The 20,689-nt window shown below is 41.8% G+C and overlaps 1 pseudogene; it reads left to right on the top strand.

Annotated features, from left to right (window-relative positions):
* Positions 1 to 1,155: 1,155 nt before the first annotated feature.
* Positions 1,156 to 2,949, top strand: LOC127687985 (60S ribosomal protein L7-like; annotated as a pseudogene).
* Positions 2,950 to 20,689: the final 17,740 nt, after the last annotated feature.

The raw sequence follows: 20,689 nt of genomic DNA, 5'->3' as shown, positions 1-20,689 counted from the left end.
CAAAAATACTTGAAAATTGCCTTGTAGAGAAAGTTTACAGAATGATTCATTTGAGATATTTCCTGAGGTGTACCCCAACTCCTCCTACCTCCACCAATTACAAGTGGAAGAACAGGCATGTGTCATCATATCTGCCTCAACAGAGTTTTATTTTTGCTATCACTCTCTAAATAACATAATCCAGGATACTTCTGCACATCATTTGCATTGTGTTAGGTATTTAAGAAATCAAGAGTTGATATAAAGTGTCAGAATGTATGTGTCTTAGTCAGGGTTTCTATTCCTGCACAAACATCATGACCAAGAAGCAAGCTGGGGAGGAAGGGGTTTATTGAGCTTACACTTCTGCATTGCTGTTCATCACAAAAGGAAGTCAGGACTGGAACTCAAGCAGGTGAGGAAGCAGGAGCTGATGCAGAGGCCATGGAGAGATGTTCCTTACTGGCTTGTTTCCCCTGGCTTGCTCAGCCTGCTCTCTTATAGAGCCCAAGAACACCAGCCCAAAGGTGGTACCACTCACAAGGGGCCCTCCCCACTTGATCACTCATTGAGAAAATACCCCACAGCTGGATCTCATGGAGGCACTTTCCCAACTGAAGCTCCTTTCTCTGTGATAACTCCAGCCTGTGTCAAGTTGACACACAAAACCAGCCAGTACAGTATGTTATTATTTGGAAATATTATCCCATCTTAGGAAAGAGATCTGAGCACCCATTTTTCTTTTTTTTAGATTTTATTTTAGTCAGTGGGCTATTGCTGTAAAGAGATACCAAGATCAGGGCAATTATAAAAGAACGCATTTAAATGGGGGCTTCCTTAGAGTTTCAGGGGTTATCCATTATTATCATGGCAGGGAGCATGGTAAAACAAAGACAGGAGTGGTGCTGGAGAAGTCTGAGAGATCTACATTCTGACACACAAGGAGCAGAAAAAGAAAGACACTGGCATTGATTTCTGATGCTCAAAGTCCACCTACAGTAACATACTTCCTCCAACAAGGCCAGGCTTCCTAATCCTTCTAATCTTTTCAAATAGTCCTACACTCTGATGACTAAGAAGTCAAATATATGAGCTGGGGTGAGGGGTGGGGGTGGGGGTGGAGGGGGGACATTCTTACTCAAACCAGTCTAAACTTCAATAGAAGTCAAAATCAAAATGCAAATACAAGGTAAGATTAGACCTGGAATGAGCTGATTAGTAATTAGAATAATAAACTTTGGTTCTAGAGTTTCTTGGAGAAACCTAAGGACAGAGTACATGTGCTGTGTCTGTGGAAGCCATTTTCTTATAAGATAACTTCCTGGATACTGTAACTTTTGAGACTGGGAACACAGCCTTCTAACATAGCAAATGGGGGATGGGGACAAGAATAGTCCTCTGCCCTAAGAACATTGTCCTTATGCAACCCCCATTATCTTTTTTTGAGAAAGGTATTAACTTTATGCTTCTTGCAGGCCAGGAACTCTCCATGTAGGCCACTCTAGCCTCACATTCATAGAGATCCTCATACCTCAGCCTTCACAGTGCTAAGATGAAAGGTATATACCATCATGTCTAGAATTTCTTGCTGTTAAAAGGTAATTAAATTTAAAGAAGCATTTTAGAGAAGACAAACATTCACATTTCAACATGTGTTTAAATATGCAATGAAAAAATAGTATAGCAATTATAAGTCCAAATAAGTTAAATAGGAAATGTGATGAGAGATGTACCACAGAATAAACAGGAATGGGAGACACTAAGATATACCGAAATGTACAGTGCCTTAAGTCAACTCATTGGTGCAATTGACAGTCCTTGAAGGATCAGAGACTTGAAGGGAGGTCATTCAGAATCTTTGCAGACATAAGTATAAACCTGAGTGGAGAAGGGTGCTTGAAAGGAGCAGCTCCAACTGCATAAAAGTCAAGAAATGGGAGCAAAAGGTATTGTATGTATGCATGTGCATGTGCTCATACACATGCCTACACATACACCACACACACACACACACACACACACACACACACATACACACACACACACACACCACCTCCAAGTCCCAATTAATTAGAAGGAAAGTATTAAAAGTGAATACCTAACCTAAGAACTATTCTTAAACAAGAAACTAATAATAGACACTAAATAGAAGCTCCAAGACACATGGAGAAAATTAAGAAAAGCAACTTCTAAGCAGATAGTTCTCCTTTACTGGCTGGAACCAGAGAAGAAAAAAACAAGTTTGCCTGTCAGAAATCTTAAGAAAAAGGTTCCTGCTGTTCCTGAAACCCTTAAGAAAAAGGGAAGGAGTTTCACGGAGTTGAAGGTGAAGCACCAGAGGAAGAAGTTTGCCCTGAAGACACTGAGAAAGGAAAGGAGGAAGCTCATTTATGAGAAGGCAAAGCACTATCACAAGGAGTACAGGCAGATATACCGGACTGAGATTCGGATGGCCAGGGTGGCAAGGAAAACTGGGAACTTCTATGTGCCAGCAGAACCAAAATTGGCATTTGTCATCAGAATCCGATGGAATAAGTCCAAAGGTCTGCAAAATATTGCAGCTTCTATGTCTTCAATAGATCTCCAATGGCATCTTTGTTAAGCTCAACAAGGCTTCAGCTAATGTGCTGAGGATTGTGGAACCATACATTGCATGGGGGATACCCCAACCTGAAGTCAGTAAATGAGTTCATCTACAAGCGAGGCCATGGCAAAATCAATAAGAAGCAGATTGCCGTGACAGATAATTCTTTGATTGCTCAATCTCTTGGTAAATTTGGCATCATCTGCATGGAGGATCTAATTCATGAGATCTATACAGTTGGGAAAACCTTCGAGGAAGCAAATAACTTCCTGTGGCCCTTCAAATTCTCTTCCCCACGAGGTGGACTGAAGAAAAAAACAACTCATTTTATAGAAGGTAGCAACAGTGAAGACCACATAAACAGGCTTATTAGATGAATGAACTAAGGTGTTACCCACGATATTTTTGTAATCTTGTCAGTTAATAAACAGTCGCAGCTTGGTGAATTGAAAACAAAAAACTAAGCAGATGAATTAATATTAATGAAGTAATATTTTTTGTTTTTGTTTTTGACTTGTATTGAAGCCTGTATGGGTTTGAATAAGAATGCTGCCAGTCCCCCAAGCTCATGTATTTAAATTCTTAGTTATCATTCTTAGTTATCAGGAGGTAGCACTATTTAAAAAGATTAGAAGGATTAGGAATTATGGCCTTGTTGGAGGAAGGAGGGAGTTGGTATGGAGCTGAGAAAAAACAGTGGAATGGTGAGTTCTAGGCCAGGCTACACAAGCAGTGAATTCATTGCCAGGTTGGGCTTCCAGAGTATGATGTTGAGTGCAATTAAGAAATTAATTAAAAACAAGCATAAGGAGACAACAAATTATTGTAAAACCACTTTAACTTTGGGTGTAGGTGTGCCCTACAGAAATCAAAAACATAAAGCTCTGTAAGTGAAATAATAATATTGATCAGAAAATATCTACACAAAAAATAAGGAAGGTAGTATAGAAAAAGCAGTGAAGGCAATGTAAATTTGTTTGTATTTTTATTTCTTATTTGAAATAAAGGATAACTTCAGAAAGCAATAATAGCAACAAGGCATGTAAATACTTAATAGGCAGACAAATGTCATTGTCAAACCCTAAATATGAAACCCCAGGTCAACAGTAAAGATACATAAACAAAAACCTGATGCTCTCACTAACCAGAAGTAAACAGAAATACCCACACTGTATTAACTTCAGACAAAGATGACTTCAGAGAAAGCAAAACCATCATTAAAGATATTATTTAATAATAAAATAGTTATTTTTATAGAGATTATAGTAACCTTAAATATACATGCACCTAACAATATTTCATCAAAATACAAAAAGTAGCATAATTTTAAAATAAAATAGATAAATCAACATTTATATTTGAAAATTAATAAAACAAAGAAATCAATATTTTTAATCCCCATTACTCAGAAATCAGTGATTCATCAAGCAGAAAATTAAGAATATATTGAAGAATGTAAGTCAAGTTGATATACTCAAAAGTTACAGAATATTCCATTTAATGTTAAGATCATATGATCAGACATAGTGTTAAGGTGTTGTGTTTTACTCCCTATTGTCATGCTAAGTGCAGGCCTCCAAGACCTCCAGTCAGCTAGCCCCTCTGACCTGCCTTTTATCTGGTAAATAAAGATGCTGACAGCCAATACCTGGACAGAAGAGACATAAGTGGAGTTGAGGTTTCACAGGCTTGGAGAAGAGGAAGATGAAAGAGAGGAGAAAGGAGAAGCTGCTATGGGTTAAGGGTCAAGAAAGCATGGCCATGAGAGCTGTCCAATTGGAGTTTAGAGCAATGCAGATAAAATATAGCAAATAGTAAGTAATAGCTAGGGGTTATTGGTAGGAAAGTAAATTCTGAAAACATTGAGGTAGGCAGCTGCCCAGTTCTTGTGTTGTTTAAGGCTTATTGTAAATACAAAGGCTATGAGTGTGTCTGTCATCTGGGACCTTAATAACCAAGGTGGGGTAGAAACCTCAGTCCAAGATTTTAAGATTTAATATAACAACATAGTATTCTGAAATGAACATGGAATATTTACTAATGTAGACCATGGTCTATAACAACATTGAAAGAATGGACTACAAATATGTCATTCTTAGATCAAGAAATCAGTAACAGAGAGATGGCTGTAAAATATGTTTAGATATTAATTACTCTAGTAAATAATCTGTCAGTTAAATAAGGTCAAGGGGAACTTCTACACATTTTAAAATAATTGCAAATAGACCTAGTTCAAAGTACTGGGTTATAGAAATAGAAAGAAAAACACCGCATAAAATACATAGAGTAAAAAGACAAGATCTAAACTTAAAAAGTCAAATAAACATTTACTTTTGGGAATTAGTGAAAGAGAATTAAGCTAAATTGAAAGCAAGCAGAAGAAAGTCAAGTAAGAGAGCGATAGATTAATGAAATTAAAAATATGGCGACCAACAAATCCTAAAGCAATTTCTTTGACAATATCAAGAAAATATAGTAATTTCCAGCCATGTAATCAAACAAATAGAGTGAAGACAGGATAGAAATGAGGGACATCCAAAACAAGCCACCACTCCCCACCCCATAGACATCAGAAAGACAATGGAGAGGGAGATGTATAAACAAACGTCCATATGGCCTGGAAGAAATGCAAAATGATGCTGTCATACCAGAAAATGGTTTGGCAGTCTGTTCTTCCCTGAAACCTGTGCTTACCATAGAATCCAGCAACCTCTCCCTGACCTACGGTATTTACAGTAGAGAAATGAAAAATGTATGCTTTCCCTAGTGCTATGTATAACATTTATTGCAGCTTTATCCATAGCTGCAGGGAACTGGACATAAACTGCATACTGTGTGATTCTATTCATATAACATTCGGGAAAGAGGAAATTTTAGAAAAGCAAAATGCCAGTGTTTCCCAGAAACTTTTTGGGGGTTAGGAGCTAGTCTACACTCTAAAGGGGAAAGAAGAGTATTGGTGATATTTTCTGGTTTTTTGTATTGATTATGCTTTAATTACATCATATCGGTAGATGACTGTGGATGGCTGGGAAAAGCATGAAACTATTCATCAAAACAGTGAAATTTGGTAAATCTACATAGATAATATTTTAAAAGACGCAAGGCCATGGGCACAGCTCAGTTGGTGAAGTACTTGCTGCTCCAACACTTACAGGGGGAAGAGCACTTGGCTTCACCTTCGGCACCAATATGAAACATGCGCCTGGCGGTACCTGCTTGGGAACCCTGTAGTGAAAAGGCAGAAACAGGAAGAGCCTCCAGCAGTATGGTCACTAGTCAAACCTAAAGCTCGGGCCCCAGATTCCAGTGAGAGCCCCTACCTCAAAAAGCAAGGTAGGCAGCCTCTTCTGAGGATTGACAACTGAGGTTGGACCTGTGTCCAAACACATGTGGGTATATGAACAGATGCACCTTTGCACATGTATACACACACACACACACACACACACACACACACACATATACGGCCAAACTTTTTAACATGAAATGCTATAATGTTGGAGCATTTCATGTTAAAAAGTTTCCCATGGAGCATGGTTCCCGTGAGTATAGAATGAAGGCAAAGACAGATCACTGGTAGGTAAATAAATTAATCATAGGCATTTGGGCTGTATTTCTTTCTTTGAAAAAACTGACTGCAGTTCAAGAGGGTGGATAGCAATATAAAATGTTTCAGTTTTAAATCGTGGCACTTTTTTTTCTCCAAACCCAGGCAATTTGCACTCAGGTAAGATGATTTTGAAGAGGTAAACCTGGCAGTTGAATGAGCCAGGGCTTTCTGCTTCATGCCCTTATTTGGTATTTGTCAATCACACCTGAGAAATTGTGCCGAATTCCTAGTCCTATAACTTACACAAATCAAAGAAGGACAATTTAGATCGTGAGAAAACCTAGCACTATACTGTAAAAGGATGGTTGCTTAGGCTTTTGATGCAAGATCTGTGTTGAAGAGACTTCTAACTTTATGTGAGAGATAGCAGGTTCTAAGAACTGTTTTCAGAGGCCTTCAAGGCTATATAAAGGAACCAAGCTTGTCTCACCATTAGTAAGAGCCCTGTTACTGACAGAATTCAAATATAATTCATGATGTGTTCCAACAATGCAGTGAAAAGCATTGGTCCTAACAATGACCGGTGGTCTCCTGTCTAGTTCCTCATTCACAGATGTGAACTGAGCCTCTGCTGGGGCTGTGACTGCCATGAAAAGCAGTGACCTCCTCCTCTTAGAATGTTTTCAAGCTCAGCCTCAGTGCTGATGACTCTTGGGTTTCCTACTGATTCACCCCTGCAGGATTTGCCCAGAGTGTAACAGTCTTCAATTAAGGTTGATGAGTATGCATTAACTCTGTACTCTACCAATGATGGTAGAAAATGGCCTGTTGCTACTGCTGCTGCTGCTGCTGCTGCTGCTGCTGCTGCTGCTGCTGCTGCTGCTGCTGCTGCTGTTGCTGCTGCTGCTGCTGTTGCTGCTGCTGCTGCTGCTGCTGCTCCTGTTGCTGCTGCTGCTGCTGCTGTTGCTGCTGCTGCTGTTGCTGCTGCTGCTGTTGCTGCTGTTGCTGCTGCTGTTGCTGCTGCTGCTGTTGCTGCTGCTGCTGTTGCTGCTGCTGCTGCTGTTGTTGCTATTGTTGTTGCTGCTGCTGTTGCTTTACTTTGTTGTTTTTTGTTTTTGTTTTTTTCAATATGAGGTTCTGGTATATAGTGGGAAAGGAGAAAATTATGAAACCTGATTTTCTTCATTTCCTCTAGAAGTCACTAAACCTTGTAAACAGAGATGCAAAACTCAAGGAAAAATCCTGGTCCTCAGCACAGGTGAGAGTCACAGACGAAAACTTGCGAAATGAGACACAGAAATAAGGTCAGGAGAAAGCCATTTTATCCTCTCAGTGTATCCTTACCTGAAGGAACATTTGAAGAAAAAGGATATGGAGCTTTCCTGCTCCTTAAATATACACCACACCCACACACACACATACACACACACACACACATGCACACACACACACACACACACACACGCACACACACACACACAGACAGAGAGAGACAGAGAGACAGAGAAAGGGAGAGAGAAAGAGACATAGAGAAAGAGAGTCAGATAAGAGAGGGAGGGAGGAGGAAATGCAAAGGGAGAGAGAGAGAAGTAGACACAGAGAGAGACAGAGACAAAGAGAAAGAGAGACAGAGTCAGAGACAGAAGGTATACTGGAAGAGAGAGAAAGGAGGAAATGGGAGAGAGGGGAAAAGGGAGAAGTAGATAGGGAGAGAGAGAAAGAGACACACAGAGAGACAGAGAGACACAGAGAGAGTCAGAGAGAGGAGGAACACCAAAATAAACACCACCAACTCACATAGAAACCTGCTGGCTCCTGGTGAGCGCATGGGTCAATATTTCTCAGCAACACAGCACAGTATGTAGGAGAGATGAAGAATGAGTGAATGACCTAGACAGGCACAGATAACATTTTGGAGATATGTTATCATATCATATCATGCAGCTCACTCTTATCTCAGATTCAGAGATAAGGGAGGCCCTTGCTTGGCAGAAGACTAAATGATGTGTGGCAGATTTTGGCTGCCTTCCTGATTTCTAGCACGTCACTGCTCCATCGGTGCCCATTTTCTTTGTGTGTGTGTGTTTTTTTTAATGGTGAAATCTTTTTTTGCTGCAGCAGGAACATATGTTTTCCCTTGAATGTGCCCTAAAAATTCATATGAAAGGTAAGACACAAGTATAAAACATGGGTACCAAGATTGACTGCAGTGTATATTCATAGACAAGGGGGTTGATAATCAGATAAAACAATAGAATTCCAGCCAAATTTAAATAGAAATGTAGAGTTGTACAAGTGTATCAAAAAAGATGATGCATTCTGAGCAAAAGGAGTCTGCTTACAAATCTTAGTTTAATAATGACCATAACAGCCAATGGCCATATTATGTACAAAGTGCTTTTTCCTCTGGCTCTGGAGTTCACAGATTCCATACAGTTCTCTTGAGAGCTAACCTATTCAGTGACTTCTGTCAGTTTTCAAAAATACAACGTGGGAAAGATGTTTTTCCAGAAATACTTCAGAGATGAAAGTGCATTCGGGTCTAAGTGCTCATATTAGCAAGGGTTACTGGTGGACGCCAGACGCGAGCAGATCAGGCAAGAGGTTTCCAGTTTCTCTTTCATCCTGCTGGGACTCTTCTGCCTACTCATGGTGCTTCCTCAATGCCTGTTTGCCTCTGCCACTGACAGATGTGATGATCCCTCTTCTTCCTCCCCATCTGTCTCTCTCTCCTATCCATCATTACAAATGAGAGGTCCCAGCCGGAAGTCACTTCTTTTTCAACCTAAGCCCTACTATTAACTTAGGTTCTTGCAATCTGTGTGAAGATGAAGATTCAAAACCTCAGGGGCTTCCATTCCTAACCAGTTCCTCTCCCATAACTCCTATAACTCCTATAATTGTATTTGACTCAGTCTTGATCCTGGCCTAAGCAAACATCAATCATATTCTCCCTCACCATCACTTGCTTGGCCTCCATTGGCCTCTGTCCACTCTATGATGTTGTCTCTCTTCTCATTTACCTCTTCCTGGTTATGTTAAGTCACTCATATTTCCGTGATCACCTACCCTTCTCTGTGCCAATTTTTCATTTCAATAAATGAAAACTATATATTATAATAAATGAGCTCCTAATATTTACTAGTTATTACCCTCTATCAATAATCCCGAGCCTTCTGTATTCAAGCCAACCATTTCTAGGCCTCCCTGTTACCCAATAAATGAATCTACCTAAATCTCACCCTGCTCACTCTTGTTTTGTCACACTGAAGGAGACATCTCTCTTCCGGCGAAGTTTATTCCTTTCCTACTCCCCACACCTCAGTGTTCTGATGACATCTCAAGAACTCAAAGTCACCTCAGCTCTTATGTGCCCAAGATATAATGCATAACCACCCCACCTGACCTGTTCTTCCATATTGCTGCTTCAAGAGAACAACTCAGCCAGTCATCTGTGGAGCTGCTTTTGTTACATCTTCTTCCCTCGTACACATTCTGTGTGCCAACCTCTGTCACGCTCACCTCGTCCATCTGTCTCTTCTATCCGTTGCCATCTCTTGTCATTGTTATTGCTCTAGTCTAATCTAGATGCCCTGTTTGATCTGAATTAATAAACTAGATTCTCAATCAGCCAAGTACTCCTTCCATCAAACATTCAGAAGCTGTAGCCACACTAGGGCCGTTTGGCTCTCTCTTAATAGACCATGTTCCAACCTCTGAAATACTCTTTCCCATAGGATGCTCTTGTAAAAAACCTATACACTTGGCCAGTTAACACCTTCCTTCTGCAATATACCTTTAGCACCATTTCCTGCAGGCCAGCAATTGCACTATTTGCAGACTGACATCAAATACTCTTTTTCTGACATTCTCTACTAGATTACAAAACACAAAACTGAGATCTGAGACAATTTTCTGGTTTCGTTTTTGTTTTGTTCTGTTCTCCTCAAAATCTTCTACAGTAAGTCTTGCTAAGTATTTTTTCGATAAATGACTTCACAGCCCCTCCTAGAGGTGGTTTAGAAGCACTCGAACCTCTGTAACATTCTGACCCCGAGGAAAAGGGCTGGTGTCTCCTGATTGTCCCTGCCCTGTGTCAATGTTCCACAAGGCTCGTTGGATTACAATTTTGATCACCAGTCCTTAGAACTTCTTCTGGTTAGCCAGAGGGCTCTAATTCCTGCAAGAAACCATCCAGTTTCTTTACAAATCCCTTGCCACAAGGGAACAGTTTGGTCCTTAGTGACCTCAGGCCAAGTAAGCTAAGGTCATCTCAGGTGCTAAGAGACACAGGCAGCCTTAACAACAAAGGAAGACTGGATCAACAACCATCCAGAATCCAGCCCCTCCCTGGGGCACAGGTTGACACAAAACACCTAAAGACATGCATTCATGGATTAACTGGGGGTTGCAGGGAGGGCAGGCAGGCGGCAACTCAGATGGAAACTGCAGGTTGACTAATCTATTGGCTCCAAAAGTCTTGGTCCTCAGTCTACTTATGCCTTAGACTTGAACACTTGCCACAGACAACACTTAGCTTTCTTAATAGTGACACATTCTCCTTCAATGGTCTAGCCAGAAACTAAAACAATAGGGGAAAGGACAATCTTAAAAACGTCAGGAAGTCATTAGTAAATCCCAGCTCGGAAATTCTGGGTTTCTACTGGACTCTCTAGATAACCTGCTTTGAAAGACCAGGCTAAAGATACTCCTTTTATTACAATGCTTGACTTAAAACTTAAAACAGTCAAATCCATGGCCATTCAGATGTGGAGTCATGAGGAGGCTGGTTTCATTTGGGACCCTGGAATTAGCAGGAATAGACCTAGCCTGATCTACTGGAGTTCGTTTTTTTTTTCCCCCACTTGTTTTCTTCTCATGTGGAAAACAGGAGTGAAAACATCACTCTGTTCTCAGCGTGGTGGTCAGAGGAAGTCATCCATGTGGAGCTCTCAGACAAAGACGGCTCTAAAATCAGAAGGTCGCTCAGAATGTCACCTGCCCAGCGCAGCCAGCACAGGCGGGCATATGAGGGAAGGTCCGGGCAGGATGCGCTCGCCCTGGGCGCGTGTGGCCGCGCGCAGCGAACAATGGGCGGGGAGCGGGGGTTGCGCCGCCGGCGCCCGCTTTCCGGACTCTCGGCTGCACACATCCCGCCTTTGTTTCCCCGCCCGGCCGCGCGTGTCGCCGACGCGCCGTCCCACCAAGAGTTTCCGGCCGTCCCCGCCGCGCCCCAGGCCGTGAGGTCGCCAGGAGGAAGCGGCGGGCGGCGGGGCGGCAGCCCGGACGGAGGGAGAGCCGCCGCCCGCTGTGCTCTGGGGAGGCCTGTGAGCAGTGATAAGGATGGGGGCCATTGTCTGCGAGCGGCCCTGCGGGCGAGGACCGCAAGCTTTACCGCCCACACTGATCACCAATCTCTACCTCCCCGGGACCCCACCTAATCACTCCACCTGGCCCCCACTGGACCAGTTCTGGTCACAACAAGCTGCCCATAACCAGGTCAACCTACACATCTGATGCTGGGGCTAGTCAGCTCCACTCTGCCTACTCTGCCTTCAGCCTGGCTCTGCCCACCCGGTCTGGTTGCTCTACAAAATTTGCATGTTAGAAGAAGGAAAATAAAAAGCCAAATATTTACATGTACAGTTGTACTTCGTCTACCTCTTCTCATCCCACTTCTGCCTACCTACTGCTTTTCTTCTATCCCCCTCCTCTATGATTTTCCTATCGTGTGCTTGTGACTGCGTTTCAGTCTGTCCATCTGCCCTGTCCACGTGGTTGTCTCCTGTGGGTAGTCACAACCGCCGTTATTCCTGGCTGCTAGTGCCACGTCATGTTAAGAAGATGGTTTTTCTTTGCACTTTTCCCTGTCTGGCTCTTAAAATATTTTGTCCTTGGGATATGTCCCCTGGACGTCCAACAGCGAGCAACTAGAGTAATTTGCCTAGTGGAAAAACAGAAACAAAAACCTTGGACTATTTTCGTCCAGGGTGGACAATCTTCTAGTCTAGGGGATCAAGGAGGCTTCCTCCTGTGGCCTCCTGTTTGAGCACTGGGTCATAAGCTATTTGGAAGCCTATAAACCCATTCATGTGACTTCTGATGAAAATGAAAATCACTTAAGAAAATTTAAGTTAGAAAATAAAATTAATATAGACACAAAGGTTGGTATGTTTACTACCTACATATGGAAGGGATGCAAGTCATTATAATTTTACTATTTACAAGATAATTACAGGATTACGATAAATAGAAAATCTATTATTTATTTATTTATTTATTTATTTATTTATTTTGAGAAAGGGTCTTTCTATGTAGCTCTAGCTGTCCTAGAACTCTCTATGTAGACCAGGCTAGCTCCAAACTCAGATCAACAGTCTCTGCCTCCCAAGTGCTGGGATTACAGGCATGCAGCACTAAACCCAACTTTCATGTAATTTGAGATTGGAAACAGCAGTGCTTTTAAAGTGACATGGTGCTGTTTGGGCCCTTAGTGGCAGCCAGACAGGAAGCAAGAGGCTATCACTCTTCCCCCAGCCCACTCTAGGCAGGTTTGAACCAGGGCTGCCGGAATAGTTTGCCTTTCTGCATCTGTTTCTCACAGCTCTGTCAGCACCTCTGTTCCTGCCTTCCTGCTTCCATCAACCCTAGAGAGCTTCATCAGTGGACATTCAGCACTGGGCGGGAAGAGTGGGACAGCCCAGCCCTTCAGGAAGCACTGATGTGAGCCTGACCGAAGTAGCTTAATTCAAGCTACCTGCCTGTGCTGAACTGTACCGAACACACAAATGAGCAACTCAGAACTGCACCAAAGGCCTGCTGGGGCCAAACAGAAAGCCTCCTAGTTGACAGCAGTCATCAAGTGGGAAAACCTTCCTAAACCATAGTCGGAGCCTTATTCACTGATTTTGAGCTTTTTGTTAACTCTGTAAAGTGTAAGTAACCAATAGCGATTCTATAAAAGCATTATTCCCTGACCCTTGGAGGAAGAAGGTTTTTCCTGTCTATTTTTCTTTTTTAATCACAATATTGAAAAGCACTGTAGTGAAAAGGGAGGCCACAGGGAAGGGCAGGGAGAAGAGGATGCCTCGGGTTTACTATCAGTTAGAGGAGGCCTTGACATACACGGAGCAGTATCTGAGGCTTCCATGAGGGCAGTGATGGGCAGAAATTACTGTCTCTCAGAGTCATTCAGCTAACTAGTGAAGAACCCTAGGAAGAGTCCAGAATCGAGGACAAGCCCAGCTCTGCATCATGTCCTGTGCAAATTATTTAATTACCTCTTATTCAAGTATTAACCAGGTCAGAGTCTGCTTCTGATGTGTTTATAAAAAGATGCAGAGGTATAAGACAGGTTCTATGGGGGTGTGGTGAGGTATAGGGGAAGGATTAGCCTCTTTAAGCTCATGCTGAGGCATCCCTTCCCCAAGGGATCAGCCACACAACAGTATAGTATACAATATAGATTGCATTCCATGTGTATTCTTTTGTGATTGGGTTACCCAGAAGCTCTGAATTCTCAAGACACAGTTAGCATATCAAATGATACCCAAGAAGAGGGAAAGAGAGGGCCCTGCTTCTGAAAAGAGTTGATTCAGCATTGTAGGGGAGTACCAGGACAGGGAAATGGGAGGGGGTGATTGGGAAATGTGTGGAGGGAAGAGGGCTTATGAGAAGGATGGGGGGGGAAGGAACCAGGAAAGGGGAAAGCATTCGGAATGTAAACAAAGAATATAGAAAATAAAAAAAAAAGAATATAAAGTTTATTCAGGGCATTGGAAGGGGAGTTCAGAGGGAGTAGAGGCAGAGAAAGGCAGAGAGAGGGAGAGAGTAGAGAAGCAGAGGCTGGTCATGGCCATGAGCACATGGAGAGAGGGGGAAAGGAAGGGGGAAGGGAAGAGTCCAAGAGGGCAAGACAGAAGCAAGTGGGAAACAGGAGTAAGAGAGGGAGGAGGGGGCAAGCAGCCCCTTTTATGGTGGGCCAGGCCTACCTGGCTGTTGCCAGGTAACTGTGGGTGGAGTTTCGACAGAATGCTAACAGCTTCTATTCCAGGATCTGAGACAATCCCATGTATTCCAGGCAGTATAGATGTAGCCCACTTCATCTTCTGTGTCTGTTCCTTTATATATAAAATTAGACTCTCAGTATCTCTTTCCCTGTGTTGCTGAAGGAATAAATGAATCCCTGTGAACCTATGGCCACTTCACCTGCTCTCCAGGAACAGTTGATTGGCTTGTGGTCTGCACTGTTTGTTATTTGAGGTTAAGATACAGGAAATGGTAGTATGTATTGGACATTCAAACTGAGAGGTCACCATCAGTGGAAACAGGATGTAAATGCATGACTAAATATAACTCGCTGGTTCTCTTACCACTGTGGAACCTTGAACTTTTTCTGCGGCATTCCAAAGAGACTCGTGTGCCTAAGAAAGCGAGGGTGGGCTGCAGACAATGCCGGTGAAGTTTATCTTGAAGCAGCAACAGCAGGGAGAGCACATTCAGTAAAGCTAACCAGTCTTGAGAGTCACCAAAATCACTGCACTCTTATTCTGAATAAACTTCCTTAGTTTTCAGTGATAAGTTTTGTAGGCAAGCTGAAGGGAAAAAAAGTGGTGTTTCTCTTTTCTTTTTAAAGACCTAAAAATGAACCAAAATTTCTCCTAAGATTTTTTTTTTATATGTGATAGACAATTACAGTCAATATGGCTAGTTTTTTTCCTAGGAAAAACTGCAGTCTAACCCACTTTCTCTGTCCTACCCACCCCCACCCTCATTCCTAACCCACAGACTACAAAACCCATATGTGGAGAAACTGAACATAAATAGCAGAAATGTAGACAACAGCCCTACCTACCAGTGAGTGGCAGCTGAAATAAACTGTTACCGAAGGGTGGGGCGGCTCTCAGGGGTGGGGGGAGGGGAGGACACAAACAACTTGGTTCTCCTTTTGGAAATCAGACAGGCCACAGAACACAGAAACGCCAGTCATTCAGAGTGATAGACGATAAAGGTATAGAGACAGCTGCGATGCGAAAAGAGCCATGGAAACATTTCCAAAGAGTCCTAAGCCAGCCAGGTTAAGAAGCAGCCAGCACCATGAGGTACCACAGGGGGAAAGGAGCAGAGTTAAAGTCCAGTCAGTGGGGAGTTGGCAGAATAATTGGCAGGGACTTTGACTTTTGTCCTCCTCACAAGGGGGCATTGCCTCTCATCCTGCAGATGCCTGGACTTCAGGACATTTCCTGGTCCTCTGCAATTGGAAGTTGGGGGTGGATTTCCTCCCTGGCTCATGGTAGTGGAGATACTTTTTCTTTTTCTTCCACAAGGAGACTTACTTTTTTCCCCTCTTTTTCTTCGAGCCCATACTCTGGGATGAAATATAGAATATATCGGAACTTTAAATGACTAAGCGTGTGGTCTTTGCAGGTGTGTGTTGGGGAAATCAGGGCACAGAGGTTAACAAAGGTTATCTTCTCCGTAACTCCTCCCTTTAGTTTTTTGAGTTGAGGATCTTTCCATGAACTTGGAGTGCACCAACTCTGCTAGACCGGCTGGTCAGAAAGCTCCAGGGATCCTATTTCCAGCTCCTCAGACCAGGGACTCCAGGAATGGGCTCCTGCGACTGGCTTTTCTCTAAGTGCTGTGGATCGACTCATGTCCTCATAGTTACACTGCAGTGGCTTTACTGAGTGAACTGTATCCACAACCCCATTGCAAGTCTTCTAACATAAATATATATTTGCAGTAAAATTTTGCATGCCTGCACACACAGATACAAGCAATAATTACATACATGACTTAGTAGCCATTTCCATATTTAGTTGGATTACCAGCTTTCATAAAAGAAAATCTGTGTTCTTTAAAAGTATTTATTAATTGGATGTATGTATGCACAAGTTTGTACATGTGTGTGCACATATGAACATGTATGTACTTGTATGTGCATGTGTTTGTATATGTATACGTGTGTGTGTGTGTGTGTGTGTGTGTGTGTGTGTATGTGAATGGAAGCAAATTCTCTACTTGCATTATAAGGGGTCCAGGGATGTAAGCAATTCTGGTGTACAGTCATGGGGACAAGCACTTTTATTTGCTAAAGCATCTCACTGGACCAAAATGCAATTTCTTGATCATCCTCAATAAAATATTTGCTGAATGAAAGTGGGACACAAACAGTTAGAGTGACCTAAACTTTCTGGAACAGAATATTTTCTCACAGAATAATTACTTAAAGTAAGTGAGTTCATACCATCCCTGGAGGCTATCACAGCAGGGCCAGTCAGTAAAGTCCCCTGCTGTTCCTCTTGGTTGAAGAAGGATCAGAAGTAAATCTTCTCCAGAGCTCTCATTGCTCTTCAGTGACTCAAACAGGACAGCCACCTTACATGGAAGCATTACGATTTTAATTTTAAAAAAGTTACCAATTGAAAAATCCCAATATTATAAGGAGAAAACATTATTTCCAAATTCACTAAGGATACAAATTTGCATCTAGAGCTGTTTGCTACAAAGGGGAAAAAAAAGGAATAGATCAAAAAGTTTAAATGGGGAGGGAGATGAAACTGAAAGTAAAATCTAAGCCATTCAAGAATCTGAGACCATATTTCCCCTTGACACTCAAGGCTACACAGCACATGGAAACTGGACAAGTGACGGTCATTTTTTTTTAGGGGATATAAAAAATAATAGTCAAGTGACTTTCCTAACACACACACACACACACACACACACAAAGACCCACTGCTGACTCTCAGTGTTATTGTTGAAAGCCTGTTGGGAGACTGTGAGGTTGCCTGTGTATTCAAAGGTGTCAGAGATGGTGGATATTAAAGCGAACATGATTTGTGATCAGGGACATTTACTTGATCTAAATACTCATTGGACTTTTTGGACTTTTTGCATGGAGGCATGAACTGAGAACTGCTGAAGCCCATAGCTCTGTCAATTATCGTTGTTTGTTTTGTTATATTTGTCTGCAGACTGTGGACCAAATATTATCAGCATTAGATAGCTGGGTCCTAATCACACGTGATCACAAGGCTCTACCTGGTGTCTCTGATAAGCTTGAGCACTGGATCACTGGATTGTCTCTTTTGTCAGATGATGTTTTCAGATTTTCTTAGGCTTGCATGGTACAGGCTGAAAAGGAAGGTACCCGATTAACACAGAAAGCATTAGATGCTTTATTTTAATGGAAACTCACCCTGCCCCTCTCCTTTTGGACACTTGTGAATTCCGCTGCTTGGTAGATATGTTCCAGAAGGAAGTTCTGTCTAGATGTTCTGTGTAACTTTATCGTATTCCCCTTTGAGTACTCCCATTTTTACCCAATGCTCTCTCTCCTGCCCGAAGTCATTACACCCTTCCCCTTCGCCTCGTCCCTCTGTAAATGTCAGACATAACTACATTTTTATTTGCAGAGGCGCCACCACCATGAATGAGTAAAAAATTTCTACTCCCCCACCTCTCTCTCTTTACCCTGTGTGCATTCTACTAATATGATTTGTTGAACAAATTGTTCCATTAATCTGGGGCTGTTTGACAGAGTGAGAAAATAAGTGCCAAACTGAGAAGATTCACAAGAATCGGAACTCGCAGCGCGTCTTTCTCAAGGTAAATAGTTATTATATCAGGGTGTCAGGCTGTGGAAATAGATGTGCTTTCATTCTCCGTTTGTAAATGTCACTTTTCCTCAGCCCATCAGGGTGACAAATGAGGTGTGGGTTACAGGAAGAGTTCATTCTTTGACAAAGTTCTTAACAGTCTATTTCAGTGGAGAGCACCCAGCCTACTTCACTCGGATCATCAAAACCCTGTAGCACTGCCAGAGGCTTCTGCTGTCTGCCCACACTGCTCCATCAAAGTCCCCAGAGAGCCAGCAGTATAGGCCAACTAAAAGCCTAAGGCAGCATTAAAAGTAAGCAGATAAGAGGATAACTTATAAGCCATTACACTGCTTTCCAAGGGAAAGTCCACCTACAGGATCTCTACATATGATCCCGGACATTTGTTAAACATGTTGCTTGAATCTTCTTTTACCCCTTTTACATATATTTAACATTGTTTTCTGTGGCTTTTAAAACAATAGGTAATTAATAAGCATACCATATAGTGTACAGACAAGTCAGAGAAACAAGTTGCTGTGAACAAATTAGTGAGTTCCCAAATGAAAGAATGTGCTGCATATGACTAAATCCTTCCCCTGAGATAGATTTTTTTTTTGCTTCAGCTATATGATAAAATATTTGGAATGAAAATAAATAGATTATTTATACAGCGCAGGGTAGCCCATGACAATATGTAGAAAATTTACAGGAAAAAATTCTAGATGGTTTATATAATGTGCTGAGGTGATCAGTATTGAAACATGGTGTCTAATCTGTTGGTTCTGATCTGGAAATCTTAGTTCAAATTACTTTATTAACAGGACAGATCATCACTGCAAAGTCTTGTCAACCAAACTGTCACATTAACACTTTTGTAAATTGAGCCAGAGTCCAAAGATTCAATCACTCAATCACTTCCTGCCTCAGTCTGGACCACTGGCCTACTCAGTCACTTTCCTGGTATCTTTCAAAGTCCCCAGGACTTCATTCTTTCTGTGAAATGGGAATAATATCAAATAACCTATGCTACCCTTACAAGGCACTGGAGAAGACTAGATGAACTAACAAACTCATATATTCTACAGTTTTATATAAAATTAATTGTATGTATTTACAGATATGCATTCTTCTGGGAGAGAAAACTAATAGCTTCCCATAGAAGATAAGGAATGCTGAGAGGTAAAGCATTACTAAATTCCAGGTTAGTGGGCAAGCTCAGGACAAACACAACTAACAAAAAGAGAAAAAAACCCAGTCAACTTCCAGTCCAAGAGAAGAAAAAGATGTGTTAACTTTACAGGAACATCAGATTCAGAGACAATAAGCAGGTCCATTGGGTTGAGAGATGAATATGCAAATAAGATGGAGAGGAAGCCATCAGCCAGTTCCTCCCCCACCCCCACTCCCTTCAGTCATATGTGAAAATTAGTGTGAAAGACCATCAGAAAGTATATTCCTCTGCCTCTGTTGCTCTAATAAAACTGTGATAAAAAGTAACTGGAGAAGGAAGGGGCTTATCTTCCACTTCTACACACTTCTAAATCACAGCCCATCCTTGAGGGATACTGTGGCAGGAACCAAATCAGAGAACATAGAAGGATGTTGCTTATGGATTTGCTTCCTGGCTCAAGTTCAACTTCCTTTCCTAGACCTTGCATGGTCATCAGTACAGGAGTGAAATTACACTCAGTGTGATGGGTTTTCCGATATCAATCAACAATCAAGAAGGTTACACACAGACATGCCTAGAGGCCAGTCCAAGGGAGATGTTTGGTCAGTTGAGGTTTGCTCTTAATAGTGCCCTCCCCACCAAGTTAGAAGTGAGAGCTCTGTTTCATTAGCAGAGTTCAAAGGCCAACTATAAACAGGCAACATCTCAAATATGTGCAAGCCAGAAGATTGGGTGTCTAGACTACATTTGAAGTTCCTAAAATAATTAAGAAAAGAAAAGACTCTGTAGAGGAGAAATTTTCCCATCAACACAGGGTCCCTGGTTATATCTGAAAAGAACAATGAAGCAAACAAAAATAAACTACTGACAAAGTCAGAAGATGTGCACACCAGACTGTTCATGTGACCTGGGAATCACAGCAAAGCAATGAAGGCTCAAAAAGAAAAGATAAAGGTAAAAGAAAGATAAAGCTTAGAATTTTTGTGTTACTTTGTGGGTAGAGGCAGAAACATAGGGTTGACAGTAGAGCTGTGATCCAAAGAGAGTAAGTGGAACACAGTTGAGGAGTGTGGGTGGTAACAGAAGCTAATTACACAAGAGCTGCTGCTTGGATCCATTCCTGATCCATGCTCAGTAAGAAGTTCACTGCTTCCCTTGAATGGAATTTTATAAGTGTGAGTGCCTGCAGGTGATCACCTAGGTTTTACAATCAACTTTAAAGGAGAAATGACATGGGGAGTTTTTCCTGTACCTGTGACCATCTTTAGTAGAGAAGGGAGGACAAGAGGAAGGGGATCTTCCTTCTTTCAGAGTTTTCTGGATTTCCTTAAGGTTAAAGTACTCACTATAGCAAGGTGCTATATATTGGGCTAGAAGTATATGGTGAAATCAGTCATTGCTTCTGAGAAAAATATGATGAAAAAGTCCACAGGTATCTGCTCAAAAAGAAAAACCAAAGCAGCAGTAAGAAGAATAAGGTCATACTCAATGTCATTAGCAGTCAGAGAAGTGAAATCTAAAATCCCAGGTACTCGTTAAGGAAATGTGAAGAGAAACACACAGGTAAGCAAAGCACATCTCTGCCAGTACCAAAGGTGATCTAATACAGTGGCTATGGGAAAGATAATATTTATATGTCTATTAGAAAGCAAGCTTCAGTGGACTCAACCATTTATCTTCAAAGGGAATTTGGTAGACAATTTCCCATAGGGCTCAGGCTATGTGCATAATAACACAGCAAGAATGTAAACAAACCATATATAAATGGTAACACTGACAGAAAATGAAATAAAGGA

This window comes from Apodemus sylvaticus, chromosome 1, assembly GCF_947179515.1.
Source record: "Apodemus sylvaticus chromosome 1, mApoSyl1.1, whole genome shotgun sequence".
Taxonomy (NCBI): domain Eukaryota; kingdom Metazoa; phylum Chordata; class Mammalia; order Rodentia; family Muridae; genus Apodemus; species Apodemus sylvaticus.
The sequence above is the reverse complement of the archived record's forward strand: the minus strand, read 5'-3'. Positions and strand labels throughout refer to the sequence as shown.